A 15,481-nucleotide genomic window follows, 5' to 3' on the forward strand; every position below is an offset into this window, starting at 1 on the left:
CCTGCCTTTGGCCCAGGGCGCGATTCTGGAGACCCGGGATCAAGTCCCAAGTCGGGCTCCCGGTGCATGGAGCCTGCTTCTCCCTCTGCCTGTGTCTCTGCCTCTCTCTCTCTCTCTCTGTGTGACTATCATAAATAAATTTAAAAATTTTGAAAAAAAATAATAATGCCATGTTCAACTTATTGCAATAATGCATTTTTACACCAGTTTATTTGATCTTATTTCAATCTCAAGGGGTATTTCATTTATTTTTCTACCCTCTAATAAAAAAAAGAGAAGTACTTTGTCCTTACATGCAAAAAATAATAATTAGAAGTCTAAGTCATTTTTAAATCCTAAGCAAAATAATTTGTTAAGCAAAATATATTTTTTTAAGATTTTATTTATTTATTCATTAGAGACACACAGAGAGGCAGAGACACAGGTAGAGGGAGAAGTAGGCTCAATGCAAGGAGCCCGAGGTGGGACTCGATCCCTGATTCCGGGGATCACACCCTGAACCGAAGGCAGACACTCAACCACTGAGCCACCTAGGCATCCCTAGCAAAATATTTTTAAAAGATAATATATCTTCAGTATTTTCAAAAGAGTTTACTGTGATGAGATTTTGTGAAGACAGTATGTTAGGTTTTTCAATGAAGTGATTATCTTAGGAAAAAATAAAATAATTCAATACCACACTTTTTAAGTTTTGGGCACACAGGACCACAGGTGTCAGATTAAAATACTAGAAAAATTCCAATACCAGTTCCTGTGGTATTCAGTATGTATTTTTCTTTTTGATTTTGCTCATCTGTATTTGTAAATCATGTACAATGAGCATGTATTATCGTGTAACTTTTAAAGATCATTTTATTTATATCAAACCTTATGTATGTTTTTATTTATTTGTTTTTACAGCAAGGACTTAGAAATAAAGAAGCAACTATATTTAAAATGAGTCCTCACAAAACCCTGATTCTGGGCTAGTATGATGTGTCTTCTCGGTAAGGGAAACATATGATTACAGCTATAAAAAGTATTTTAAGCCTGGCAAATGTGACTGCATCTTTATTTCTTAAAATGCAAATCAATAGAAAATATATGGTTTTTACACATGGGACTTTAGTCTAAGGACTATATTTTAGACCACGAGCCCTTTGCTTAACAAACTATATCTATATTCAAAATAAATTATTCACTGTAAGGAAGGGAGTAAAATTGATCAGGCTCAAAATTTTGAGTCAAATTTTATTTTTTGAGGAGTTATATTCTCCTGGTTTGGATTTTGTTCCAGTATAACTTCAGGTACACATCACCTTATAAAAGTAATTCTCAAAGTGTAATCTGGGACAACTAATGGTCCCCACACTCAAAACCATTTTCATAATAATGCTATGATATTCTTTTCCTTTTGCACTATCATTCTTTTACAGATGTATAGTAGAATTTCACAGGGGCTACATATATGTGATATCAGAACAGACCGAATACAGACACAAATACAAGATTCCCACAGTTTTCAATTAAGCCAGACACAAAGAGGTTTCTAAAAACATCAAGATTGCTTTTTAACCTTTTCATTAATTTTTCTTTGTAAAAGATAGTTATTTTCCATTAAAATGTTATTTATTTTAATGCATAAGTGTAATAAATTTACTATGTCTATCCTTAAATGAATATATATTTTTAAATTCTGTTTTTAAATATATATAGTTAAAACTAACATAAATAAAAGCTTTTTACATTGGAAAGTGGTCCTAACACCAAAAAACTTTGAGATACCATCTATTCCCCCAAGTTTATCTGTGGTTCAAGTAAATAATCACTAGGTTTGTTACTTATGTTTTTAATATTAGAACTTTCTCTACACCAGGGATCACCAAACTTTTATGTAAAGGGCTATATGAGCCTGCAGATATTCTAGGTTTTGTGGGCCATACAGTCTGTCACAAACAGTTAATATTGTCATATTATGTAGAAGCATTTGTAGACACAATGTAAGCAAATGAGTAAGACTAAATTCAAATAAAACTTTATTTATTAAGTCAAACGGTGGGCCAGATATAGCCCAAAGGCTATAAGTTACCAAATGCTGACCTAGTCCCAAATTTATGTTTCAGAGTATGTGCATGGGACAGGGGGAGGAATTAGAAGAAAAATTGATATTTACTGGTCATCCGTTGCATTGTTTTGTTTAACATTTCTTAACAACTATATATTTTATATGCTAACCAGTTATATTTTTGTTGGTTTATTAAGAAAAATAATTTTCATCCCATTTTACAGATGAGGAAACTATGATGTAAAAGCACGGTACACACCAAGTCTAACAGCAACTTGGGTTTGAACTCCAATCTGACTTCCAGCATGCCATAATGGTTGCCATCACCACCAGCACCCGTAGCAGTAAAAGGAACAGTTAGCACCTCCATAATACCTTTTAGTATACAAAATGCATTCACACAGATTACTTTATTTGATCTTCACACACACACACACACACACACACACACACACACACACACACAAATCTCTCCATCAGGCTGACCAAATATTACTATCTCCAAGTCACAGATGAAGAAAATAAGGTTCAGATAATATGATTTGCAGCTAGTCAGTAATGAAACCATGATTCTGACCCATATCTTTTTGTCCCCGATCTAAACATTCTGTTTTAATAAATCACTTTGTGATCTCTCTTAAGACTCCTGAGAATCAAATATTTCTTTCCTTTTTTGGATACCTAATATTTTAGCACAAAACATAAAAGTTATAAAATGTCCATTTTTCCAATAGAGATATATGGGATGGAACAAAGAGTGGAAATGTGCATTTCATCTCCATCTCTATGAAACAGAATTCATGCTAAATCAGTAGAAAAGCATCAAAGGTCAAAGAGATGGAAAAGACCTCAGCTCAGAATTAGTGACATTCTCAATGATGTATTCTTCTTTGAAGCAGACGGTAATGGGAATAATCAGGCCATCTGAATGACCCAGAGTTATAGTGGCTTTCATTCCTTTACTCCTACAATAGATGAGAGTAGAAACCACGGCATCCTGCAGAATGGTGACTATAATCTGTGAGCCTCTTATTGGCTATTTTAAATATCCCACAGTTAGAAGTTGATTCATCTCTTGGTGAAATTTAATATGTTTTGTACATGATAGAGTTAAAGATCTCATATGGATAAATATCCATTTCAAAAAAGAACAATTTTCAAGTCTATGAATTGAATTATACTTTATATATATTTTTTGAAAACTGATGGTTAATTCCAAAAAAATGAATTAAACCAAATGAAATAAAAAAATAAAGTTTTTTTTTTTAAAAAGTTCTTTGTATTAACAATGCCAGGTAAAAAGGGAATATTTGAGGTTTCAAATTTCCCCACCATATTCCCCTGATGAGGCCAATTTTAGCTAACAGTGTCTTTAGTGGCCTTCTCTCAGGAATGCCTGAACTGCATGTTTCCATGTTGCTCATCAGTCACACAGATGTCCCCTATAGTCTAGATTATTCCTCTTGGCATTTAATCTCATATGCTTTTCCCCACCTCCTCAAAGGAGCTTTTTGGTATAATAGCAGTAGGAAAGTAAAACAGTTCACTTCTAACTTTTATAAAGAAATCTTCTGACATCAGAGGCCAAGAGACCACTATTTAATAAAAAGCTAGTTGACATTTGAGTCTGTAGATGGAAACATAAAGTATAAAATAACTGAAAATATAATTGGTCTCTGCCCCCTGTTTCTGACACATTGCTCCTAAATCCCTTGTTACATGCTAAATGATGAGAGTACCAGGAACATCTTTTGTTCTAACATTTGGTCTCTTTGACTGTGATTCCTGACACAGAGTTCCTAAATCCCTTGTAATTTGCTAGGCAACAGTAGTGGCTTTTGTTCTATTGAGGCAAATTTTGGTGGGCTCATGAATAGCTTTAAGATTGGGGCTGGTCACCAGATACCAAGCCATGATTATAAGCTTAGAACTTTCAGGTCTACCCTTCATCCTCTGGAAAGAGACCAGGGACTAGAGATTGAGTTGATCATTTACGCTTATGTGATGAAGCCTCCATAAAAATCCCAAAAGTACAGGGTTGGGAGAGGTTCTAGGTTGATGAATACAGCCACATACTTGGCTGGTGATATACCCCAACCCCACAGGGACAGACTTCTCCCTACATGTCTCTTCGTTTGGCTGTTTATCTGTATCATTTACTGTATTTTTTATAATTAACCAGCCATTCTAACAAATCATCAAACCTACAGAAGGTGTCATGGGAACCTCAATTTAAAGCCTGTCAGTCAGAAGTACAATAAACAACCTAGACTTATGATTGGCATTTGAAGTGGGGGCAGTCTTATAGGACTTAGCCCTTACCTTGTGAGAGCTAATGCTGTCTCCAGTTGGTAGTGTCAGAACTGAAATTAATTACAGGACAACTTGCTTAATGTGTGGAAAACTCATGCATCTAGTGTCATAAGTGAAGTGTGGTAGTAGTGTGAGAATAAAAGAGTAAAACAGGAGTGTGTTTTTCTAATTTAGAAGGAAAAGTTAGGTTATATCTTTAGTAAAACTCTGATCCTACAATAATTATCTGATTGCAGAAGACTCAGCCAAAAGAGCAGCGAAAGCCAAAAGTACAGCAGGAGCCAAACTGCTTAAAGCAATGAACTCAGCAAAACATGTGGTAACCTACCACAGTGACCCACATCTCCCTAGCAGGGCTGAAACCTAGGTGGTCTAATAGGTGTTTTCCATCATAATTTTCATGCTTCTCTGATAATTACAACTTCACTTTCTTGCTGTGTTATTCTCCCCATTCTGAGAAACTACTTAGAATTTTTGAGTGAAAGCCTGTAGAAATCAAACTGAAAGGATTCTGAGAAGAAATGGTGAATGCTAATTTATTTGGACTTGTGATTATTTTATGTACAGCGAAATACTACTGAAATTTTGACTGGTTGTCATTATAGTACTATTAAATTTCTCAGAAAAAAATAAAATTCTCCACAAAGAATTTCAAAATGAAGAAAGTATAAATTTAGGAATGGGGAAAGTATGACGATGAAAATGCAGTGTTGATTTCATGGAGGCTGGTTTGACTGAAATCATCAATGCAGGAGAGCTCAAATTAACATTTGCAACCATATGGTCAGACCTAGAGATTACGATGCTAAGTGAAATATGTCAGTAAGAGAAAATAAAATATCATGTAATTTCACTTTTATGTGGAACTGAAGAAACAAAACAAGGAAAAAAATTGAGACAAAAAAAATGGACCTTATATACAGAGAACTGGTGGTTGTCAGAGGAGAGGTAAGAGATGGGTAAAATAAAGAGAATGGAAAGTACACTTGCACTGAGAAATGTATAGAATTGCTGAATCATTATATTGTACACCTGAAACTAATATAACACTGTATGTTAATTATACCACAACTTTAAAAAACAAATAAGGGATCCCTGGGTGGTGCAGCGGTTTGGTGCCTGCCTTTGGCCCAGGGCGCGATCCTGGAGACCCGGGATCGAATCCCATGTCGGGCTCCTGGTGCATGGAGCCTGCTTCTCCCTCTGCCTGTGTCTCTGCCTCATTCTCTCTCTCTCTCTCTCTCTGTGACTATCACAAATAAATAAAAATTTTTAAAAATAAATAAATAAATAAATAAATAAATAAATAAATAAATAAATAAATAAAAAAAATAAAAATTAAAAAAATAAAAGACTATCTGGCAACCATGTAATGTATTTGCCTCAGGTACAAGATGGCCTTAAAATGGGGTAGTTTGATGAGCTTCAGAAGAGCTCCAACATTAGGCTTCCTAATAATGATTTCTGCTTCAGAAAGCTGTGGTTCTCAGATTCTAGTGTACCTAAAACATAAGTGGCTTCAAAAATAGTATGCTGAGGGAAGGAAAACAGAATCAAAAGATTATCTACTATAGGTTCCATTTTGATGAGGTTCAAGCATAGATATAACCAATATATAGAGAGAAAAGTTATAACTGTGCTCAACACAGTTTGGATATGAAGAGAACTGACTGGAAAGATGCAAAAGGAACTTTCTGGAATAATGGAGATGTTCTATATCTTGATCTACGTGGTCATCACACATAATTTACTATATGTAGCTTTATCTCCATGAGTTATTATTTAAAAAAATAATCTAGCTCTCTGTTTAGAAATGGAAATTCTTGAAATTCATCCTCAGAGATTCTGATTCAGGACATATAGGGGAATAGAGTCCCAGAGCCACAATTTAATCTTCAACGAAGTAATCCATGGACCACATTTTGAAATTTGCTGGTAGAATGAATACTACTTCACTTTCAGATAGAGATAGCCTAGGGCTTTCAAGAGCATAATGGAAATTTCTTCTCAGCTTTAGGAAGATATACTAGGTTTTTCCCCTTTTATCTTTCCATTAAGGTCAAGTGGATTGTTCTGTTCCTGCCTTTAGTCTCCTGAGGGTAATTAAAGTGGCATAATCACTCCTATATCTTGTGCCTCTAATGTGTGTCCTGGTCTATAGGTTCTCACATGAGCTGTTCATGGAGTTGAATCCTAATTTTGATGATTGACAGCAGAGATGCTGCATGTCCTGTTTCTAAGCTTCTACAGAGTAATTGGCTGTGTTGTCAGGGTCATAGAAAGATAGCAAAATTTTAGAATATTGATAAAAAATGTATAAATACACATAATTGTTATTTTACTTTCTCAACAGAAATGTCAATTAACTAGAGGCTGACAAACTATAAGGTTTAAATGTTGATGATATGAGCTTTAAAATGAGGTAACTTTTCCTTATTTTTCAAAACATATTATTGATTTATAAGACAGAAAAAATGTGTTATATATTTAAATAAAATTTAAGGAGTTCCATGGTAATTTATTTTTTAAAATGTTTTAAAGATAATTGTCAATTACCAAAACAATTACTACTATATACCATGTTCACTCAAGACAGGAAGCTTTATATATGACTGAACACTGAAGAACTATTTCAATACAGAAGCCAGAAACCACCAAATGTAACCATATTATGAAAATATCTTTGAAAAAGTATTAAAAATTGGCAACTTTTATCCGAATTTTGAGTATTTCTTTACAATTATAAAATTTGGGAAGCATGGAGAAAGTTTTAGCAAACTCCCAGGCTAGCTTAAGTGGCTTCCAGAACTTGTTTTCCCTCCCCCAATATATGAAACTTATCCCGAGTTAGGAACTATGGCTTTAAACAGATTTCTGGAAGAAAAGCATAATTACAGCATTTAGATAAGGAACGGATATTGTTTACATGTGCTCACACTTATTAATATTCTTAACAATTAATACGTTTGTATATTTGTTACCCATATTTCTCAGTGCTGAATAACCCCAAAGATCTAATTATATCATTTCTTCTAATTGCAAGTGTTCTTTCCTCCCCTTTGATAAGGGCTGAATGCCTATGCCATTCCTATGATGAAGTTCATCTTGGCATGATTATCACAAACATGGATAATGTATCTATTGAAATGGACTATAGAGGAGTCTTGTAAGAAGGCAGAGTAGGAAGCATCAAAAGTCTGTCTCCTTACCCAGAAAACAATTGCACTGGCAAAATCTATCTGATATAATTATTTTTCACTCTGGAGTCTGCTAAAGGCTTGCAACTTCAAGAGAAAACTTTGTACAGGGCAGTCAATTTCAGCTCTTAGAACAGTAGCAGATATCCCCCTCAGCCCCATGGCAAAGAGTTGTCCACATGTTCCCAAAACACCTTACACATAGCTTGCTGGACCAAATGGACAAAAAAGGACCCCGTCCTTCAAATATCAAGGATCTATGCTTTGATTACTGACTACTGCTGTTGATCACAGCAGTGTACACTGTGGTGTACACAAAGAGGTAGTGGCCATTGTTGCAACCACTCCCCATTATTGCAAGACTCTATGGCTGAAGTGACTTCCAGAGGAATTTAAAGAGCCAATGTCTTTTCCCTCCTTCATTTTTCTTTTTCCCCTTTTGGAAGCCAGGCACTGAAGCGTAGGACATTCAAAAGTAACTGGAGATATAAAGGAAATTACAAAGTCACATGCCCAGGGGAAGGTATAGGATCAAAAAGACCTAAGGAGTCTTAAGTTTACAACTCAGACTGATCTTTAGTACAGAGACATCCTATCATCAATAACAAGAAAAAAAGAAAAAGAAAAAGAAAATCCTGGGAAAGGGGAAGAATCCAAGTTCCAGAATAACCACATTATTAGACTGAAATATCTAGTTTTCAACAACAATATCTAAAGGCATACAGATAAGTAGGAAAGTATAGCTCATTCAAAAGGGAAAAAAATTATAACAAGATAAACTATTCGCAAAGATCTGATGGTAAATCTACTACACAAAAATTTTAAAAGAACTTTCTTCAAGATGGTCAAAGAATAGAAGAAATACCTGGAGAGAATTAAGAAAACACACTGGGTGATATGCTATATGTTGGCAAATTGAACTCCAATTAAAAAAAAATGAAGGCACAAAATGGAAATAACTATAAAGAGATAGAAAACATAAAAAGAAACCAAAAAGAAATTTTGAAGCTGAAAAGTATAAATGAAATTTAAAAATTCACTGGAGAGTCAAAGACATATTTAAATAGACAGAAGAAAGAATCTATTTATTTGACGTGATAGGATGATGGAAAGTACTGAATATGAGAAACAGAAAGAAAAAAGATAGAAGAAAAGTGAACAAAGCATAGGCATCTCTGGAATACCATCCAGTGGACCACGTTGTGCATAAAGTTATAGGAATTCCACAAGGAGGAAAGACAAAGAGAGTACTTAAAGAAATAATGGATGAAAACTTCCCAAATTTGATGAAAAACATGAATACCAACATCCAAGGAACTCAAGAAATCCTAAGTAGGATAAACTCAAAGAGACCCACACTAAGACATATATATTCAAACAATCGAAAGACAGAATTCTGAAAGCAGCAAGAGAGAGGCAACTTATCATATACAAGAGCTCCTCAGCAGGAGTAGCAGATTTCTCATCAGAAACTTTGGAGTCCAGAAGAAAGTGGGTTGATATATTCAAAGTGCTAAAAGAAAAAATAACCCTGTTACACCATGAATCCTAAATCTGGCAAAAATATCCTTCAAAAGTGAGGGAGAAATTAAGACATTCCCAGATTTAAAAAAGGCTGAGAGTTTCTTACCACTAGAGCTTCCTTGCAAGAAATGCTAGAGGAATCCTTCAGTTTGAAATGTAAAAATATTGGACAGTAGCTCAAGAACATATGAAGAAATAAAGATTTCAGTAAAGATAAATACATAGACAATTATAAAAGCCACTTATTAACAATGGTATAAGTTCACTTTTTGTTTTCTATATGATTTAAGCGATTTAAATCTCTTAAAGTTATTTAAGAAGTGTACTCAAATAACACATTTTAGAAATGTATATATATATTTTTAAAACAACTATTAGTTTAAAGCTAGTATTATTGTAACTTTGGTTTGAAACTTCACATTTTATTTTCCATACAATTTAACAAGTTAATGCATTTAAAAAATTACTCATTTATGTTTGGGGGCAAACAGGTATAAAGATGTAATTCTGTGACATAACAACTAAAAGGGGTGGGATGGAGTTGTTAATGAGTTTTTGTACGTTACTGAAGTTAAGCTAGTATGAATTCAAATTAGACTGTTACAACTTTAGGATGTTAAATGCAGTCCCCATGGTAACCACAAAAATATAGCTAAAGAATGTACACAAAAAGAAATGACTTTGCTGTACCAAAAGTGGGAGAATATTGACACTGGAATCAGCAATATAAATGCCCAGGTGCTAGGAAGCAGAGAAGTGACAGAACATAAAACAAAGAGGCTCCATGAAGCACAGAGGAAAGATGCATTTCCTAGTATGATGGATGGATTCTCAGAGCTCCAAAAATCCTGTGCACCAAAATATAGCAGGAAGAAACAAAAGAAAACAACAACAAAAAAACCTAATTATTTGAGGACCTGGAACTATCTGAAAATATGAAGGAGATGGCAGTGTTTTAGACTTCTAGTGATCCTTCCCCCCATTCTCTGTAACCTCTTCACATTAGCATCCCCCAGGGTTCAATTCTTGGTCCTCTTGTATTCAATTTTCACACTCATTCCCTTGATATCCTTAAATATCAACCATACATTCATGGATCCCAAATATATAATTCAAGCCTAGACATCACTTTATGACTCCAGACCCACCTATCCAACTGCATAGCTGATATCTCTATCCATATATCTAACAGGCATCTCACATATGACTTCCACCATTCCCCAAGTCCTGCTGCAAACCCAGCTTAAAAAGAAAAGGGAAAAAATGAAAATGAAAAAGGAATTTAAACACTTCATTAAAAAAATTAAACACAAAAGAAGATAGTAGTACAAGAAATGAGGGACAAATAATCTATAAAGTATACAGAAAAAAATGACAAATTAGGACCTTCCTTATTAATAATTATTTTAAATATAAATTGATTAAATTCTCTAATCAAATGACAGAGATTGGCAGAACATATTTAAATACATGATCCAGCTGTATGCAGTCTACAATAGATTCACTTTAGATTTAAATACACATATAGGCTGACAGAAAAAAAAAAGATATTCCATGAAAATAGTAACCAGTAGCAAGAAGCGATGGCTATACTAATATAAGACAAAATAAACTTTAAAATCCTAAAAGGTTACAAGTGATAAAGAAGGTCATTATATATTAATAAAGAGCACAAGACAGCAAGAAGATATGACAGTGTTAAACATTTACACACTTAATAACAGAGTATCAAAATATATGAAACAAAAACTGACAGAACTTAAGGGAGAAATAGTTCTACAATGATAGTTGGAGACTTCAATACCCCTCTTCTAATAATTCATAGAACAATCAGACAAAAGATAAGTAAGGAAGCAGAGGACCTGAACAACACAAAAATCAACCAGATATAACTGATATATACAGAATTCTCTACCAAATAACAACAGAATTCACATTCTATTCAAGAGCATATGGCACATTTTACAGAATAGACAATATGTTAGACCACAAATTAAGTCTCAACAGATTTTATAAGATACAATCCATACAAAGCATCTTCTCCAACCACAGTGGGCTAGAGTTAGAAATTAGTAAGAGAAATAAAACTTGAAAACTCATAAATTAGTGGCAATTAGACAAAATAGTCTTAATTAATGGATTAACAAATCAAAAGGGAAATTAGAAAATACTTAAGAAACCAACAGAGACAAAAATACAACATATCAAAATTTATGGGATACAGTGAAAGTAGTGCGAAAGGAGAAATTCATAGCTATAAATGCTTATATTAAGAAACTAGAAAGATCTCAAATCAACAACCTAACTTACAACTTAAGGAACTAGAAAAAGAAGAATAAACTAAACCCAAAGCTACCAAAAAAAAGGAAGTAATATTATATTAAAGATAAAACAGAGAATTAAAGATGATAAATAATATCAACGAAACCAAAAATTGGTTCTCAGAAAAAAATTAACAAACCTTCAGCTAGATGAACTAAATGGGGGGGGGGGTTCAAATTAATCAGAAATAAAAGTGGGGCATTATTGCGATTTTTAATAAGAAATATATTTGATCTTCATTGACATTTCTAGCACAAAGCTCCTAAAACCCGTGCAAGTTTTTAAGGAATGAGAGCCATAAAACTATCTTTTGTTAAGTTAATAAGGTGACTTTTGGGACAATGGCTGATTGTCAGTGGAGCCAGTCATGTGATTGGAGGTTAGACTGTTCAATCCCACCCTATCCCAACTTCCAGGGGAGCAAAAGGAGCTGGCTCACAACTTAAATAAATCACCTAAAAGAAAGACAGCTAAAATTCTTAATATTCAACTCCAGCAAATGGAGGCCTCCAAACAAACAAAGCCCGAAAACAGGGTCTCTGCTATTATAAGGAAGCCAGAACATTTGAGAAAAAAAAAAGACTATTACCAACCTAAGTATTCCAGGTGCCTTCTAGCCAGCCTTTCCAATGTTCTTGTAATTCCCAATGATGGGACTCTGAGGAATTACAAGGGCTCTTCACAATCTTCCCTCTTAATTGCCTTGGAGAAACAACTCTCCAGATTGGAAATGAATCTCTCTCTGCCCTTATTGACATCAGAGCTATCCTCTTGGTGCTCAACGCCAATGCTGTAAATCAACTCCCGCCTAAAATGGTTCAAACAGTTGGGGTGTCTCCAATAAACATCAACAGGTTCCTGTCTCTGAACCTATTCCTTTTTGTTTAGGCCCTTTAAGAGATAGCCACTCTTTTCTACCTATTCATTTATGGTCTGAGATTTCTTAGAAAAACTTGCTGGAATTTCTTTCTCCCAAAAAGGGGAAATAACTCCAAAACTTACCAGTAGTAATCAAAATCTCCAACCATGTGAATGAAATGACCCTTCGGCATCTTTCATTTGCACCATCTCTGATGGCATTACAACTAAGTCTGGGAACACTGATCATTTGTCCCTATTGGATCAGCTATCATCTATCATCCTCTTTATAGGAAAAACCTTCAACTGATATTGGCAGAATCCACAGTGTACCTCCCATCAAGATTCAAATGGATCCCTCAAAACTTTCCCCTCCTAGAATTAATCAATACCATATTGAAGATACCATTCAATACCATATGAAGAAACCATTCAAGGCATCAAGCCCATAATAAATTACAAGGTACAAGGTCTCATTATCTCCTGCACTTTTCCCCATAATACCCCTATTTAACCTGTGAGAAAACCCAATGGCCAAAGATGGAGGTTTGTCCAGGACCTCGAAGTGATAAATAACATTGTTATCCCTTGGCATCATGTTGTTCCTAATCCCCATATATTATGAATATCCATTTTTGCTGAAAGCAAATTTTTCAATGTAATTGATCAATACAGCAAATTTTTTAGTATTCCAATTGATAAAGATAGCCAGTATCTTTTTGCTTCCACTTGGGCAGAATAATAATACACCAGAATGATAATACTTTGGAGTTTCACAGAGTCCTTCTTGCTATTCACAAACCCTAAAGGCAGATTTGGATGTTATAAACTTTTCTGCAGGCTCTACTTTGTTACAATATGAAGATGATTTGCCTCTCTGCTCCCCTTCTCAAACCACTCTACCGGTAGACATTATCCATCTATTCTAACTTCTGACATTAAAAGGACAAAAAGTCTCCAAAGAAAAATTGCAGTTTGCTCAAATTCAGGTTTGATACTTAAGAGTGATCTCAGAACAAGGACTACATTTGAATCCAGATGGGTTTCATAGCAACCTGATTCCCAAAACCTAATATTAAGCACCAATTATTAGGTTTTCTTAGACTAGCTGGCTACTGTCAAAAAAGGATTCCAAACCTCTCTTACGGCTTAACCTCTATATGCTTTACTAAAAAATGACAAAACTGACACTTATTGGAAGATTGGGATGACATAACTTTTGGGAACGAGACTGTGGCACAGGGATATTCCCTCTTGCCCCAGAGTCTTTCCTGCCACTGCCCTTTGAATTAAGGCCACTGTAGAAATAATGATGGGAAACCCTTTGAACATCTTTGTGCCACATGCAGTAGAATCCTCCTTAATTCTCATCACCTAATTTGAGTCATCTCTCCTCTTAGGAAATTATCTTGTCAACTACTCCTGAGATCACTCTTTCTTGCTGCAATAATCTCACCCCTGCTATTCTTCTCCTCTCTTTCATAAATGAAACCCCTCATGATTGCTTAATACTGGCAGATCACCTTTTGACACCTTGTGACAATTTATAGAAAATTCCTTTAAACACTGCAGTTTTTTCCTGGTTTACTGATGGTTCTTATTTAAAGGATAAAAATGGTAAATATATTGGGTATGTTATTGCAACTCCTTTGAAGTCATTAAGACAGCACCTCTATCCTTGTCTACTTCAATCCAACAGGCTGAGTTATATGTCCTTACTCAGGCTTGGGCTTAGTCATGGGTAAAACTGCAAATATTTGTACCAATAATCAGTATGCCTTTGGAGTAGCTCATGATTTTGGAATGTTATGGCAAGAGCAAGGTTTCCTTACCTCCAATGAGAATACAATTTAAAATGGCTCTCATGTCAAAAATTTATTAGATGCCATACTTTCGCTGGTTGTTTTATTACTAAGTTTACTATCGGGCATTCCGGACTCAAACCCCTGGAGATCAAAGGAAACCACCTCACTCATATTTCTGCCAAAAATGCTATTTTCAAGGAAACCTATCACCAAAACCTATCATGGTCCATAGAGATGTTCTCTGAAATCATTATCATTATCATCATCAAATAAAAATTGACCAGAAATGCCCGTCAGCTGGCCCCAGAAAGGGAAAAACAATATTAGAAATTCAATAATCATGGCACCTGGGTGGCTCAGTGGCTGAGCATATGCCTTTGGCTCAGGGTGTGATCCCAGGGTCCTGGGATTGAGTCCTTCATCAGGCTCCCTACTTGGAGCCTGCTTCTCCCTCTGCCTATGTCTCTGCCTCTTTCTGTGTGTCTCTCATGAATAAATAAAATTTTAAAAAATAAAAGAAATCCAATAATCATTGGTTTGGTAAAGAATTCTGGTTCTGGACACATAACGATCTAGCTCTACCAAAAATTCTAAAATTCCCACTACTTACATTGTATATGAATTAAACAATAGGTCTACTGACAAAACTATAGGATTCATGAACCAATATTGGTCGGGAAATATTAATAAGGCCACAAAGAGTACCTACCTCATGCATCCCTCCTGTCTGAAGTGCAATCCAGGAAAACCTGCTCAAACTGCTCCCACTTTGAACTGACCAGTGTACTATCTGAGGTTTGCCATATGGGTTTCATATAGCTTCCCCAATCTCATGGATATAAATACGTTCACTCATGGTCTGTATATTTTCTCATTGGACCAAAGCTTTCCCTTGTAGATAGGCACTACTTCTTCTGGGGCTAAAATTCTGTCACAAAGGATTATCCCTCCAGGTGGAATCCCTTCCAAACTTCACAGTGACCTGCAAACCCATTTGACTAATGAGGTGCTTCAACAAGTCTGTGCTGTTTGGCTGGTTTTACAACACTTTTATTGTGCACATCATCCTCAACTCTCAGAGTCTGTCAAACACACTAATGGCACTATGAAAGCTGAACTGGCAAAATTTGCAGAGACCCTCCAAATACATTAGCTAAAAAGTATTGCCATTGGTTCTACTAAATCTCAGCTCTATCCCCTTTGAACTCATAGGCTCTCATTCATTAAGACAATCATAGAGTGCCCAATGTACTTGATCCCACTTCCATTGACCAATGGTCAAGAAAAAGAGATACACTTCAATATTGTAAAGACCTAATTGTTTCTATTCAAAATAGGTATGCTTTGGTAGAGCAATCTTTCACAGTGTACTCCCAGGAGATGAAGACCTTAAGCATCACACCTTGCAACCCAAAGAT

The sequence above is a fragment of the Canis lupus genome, chromosome 30, assembly GCF_003254725.2.
Source record: "Canis lupus dingo isolate Sandy chromosome 30, ASM325472v2, whole genome shotgun sequence".
Lineage (NCBI taxonomy): Eukaryota > Metazoa > Chordata > Mammalia > Carnivora > Canidae > Canis > Canis lupus.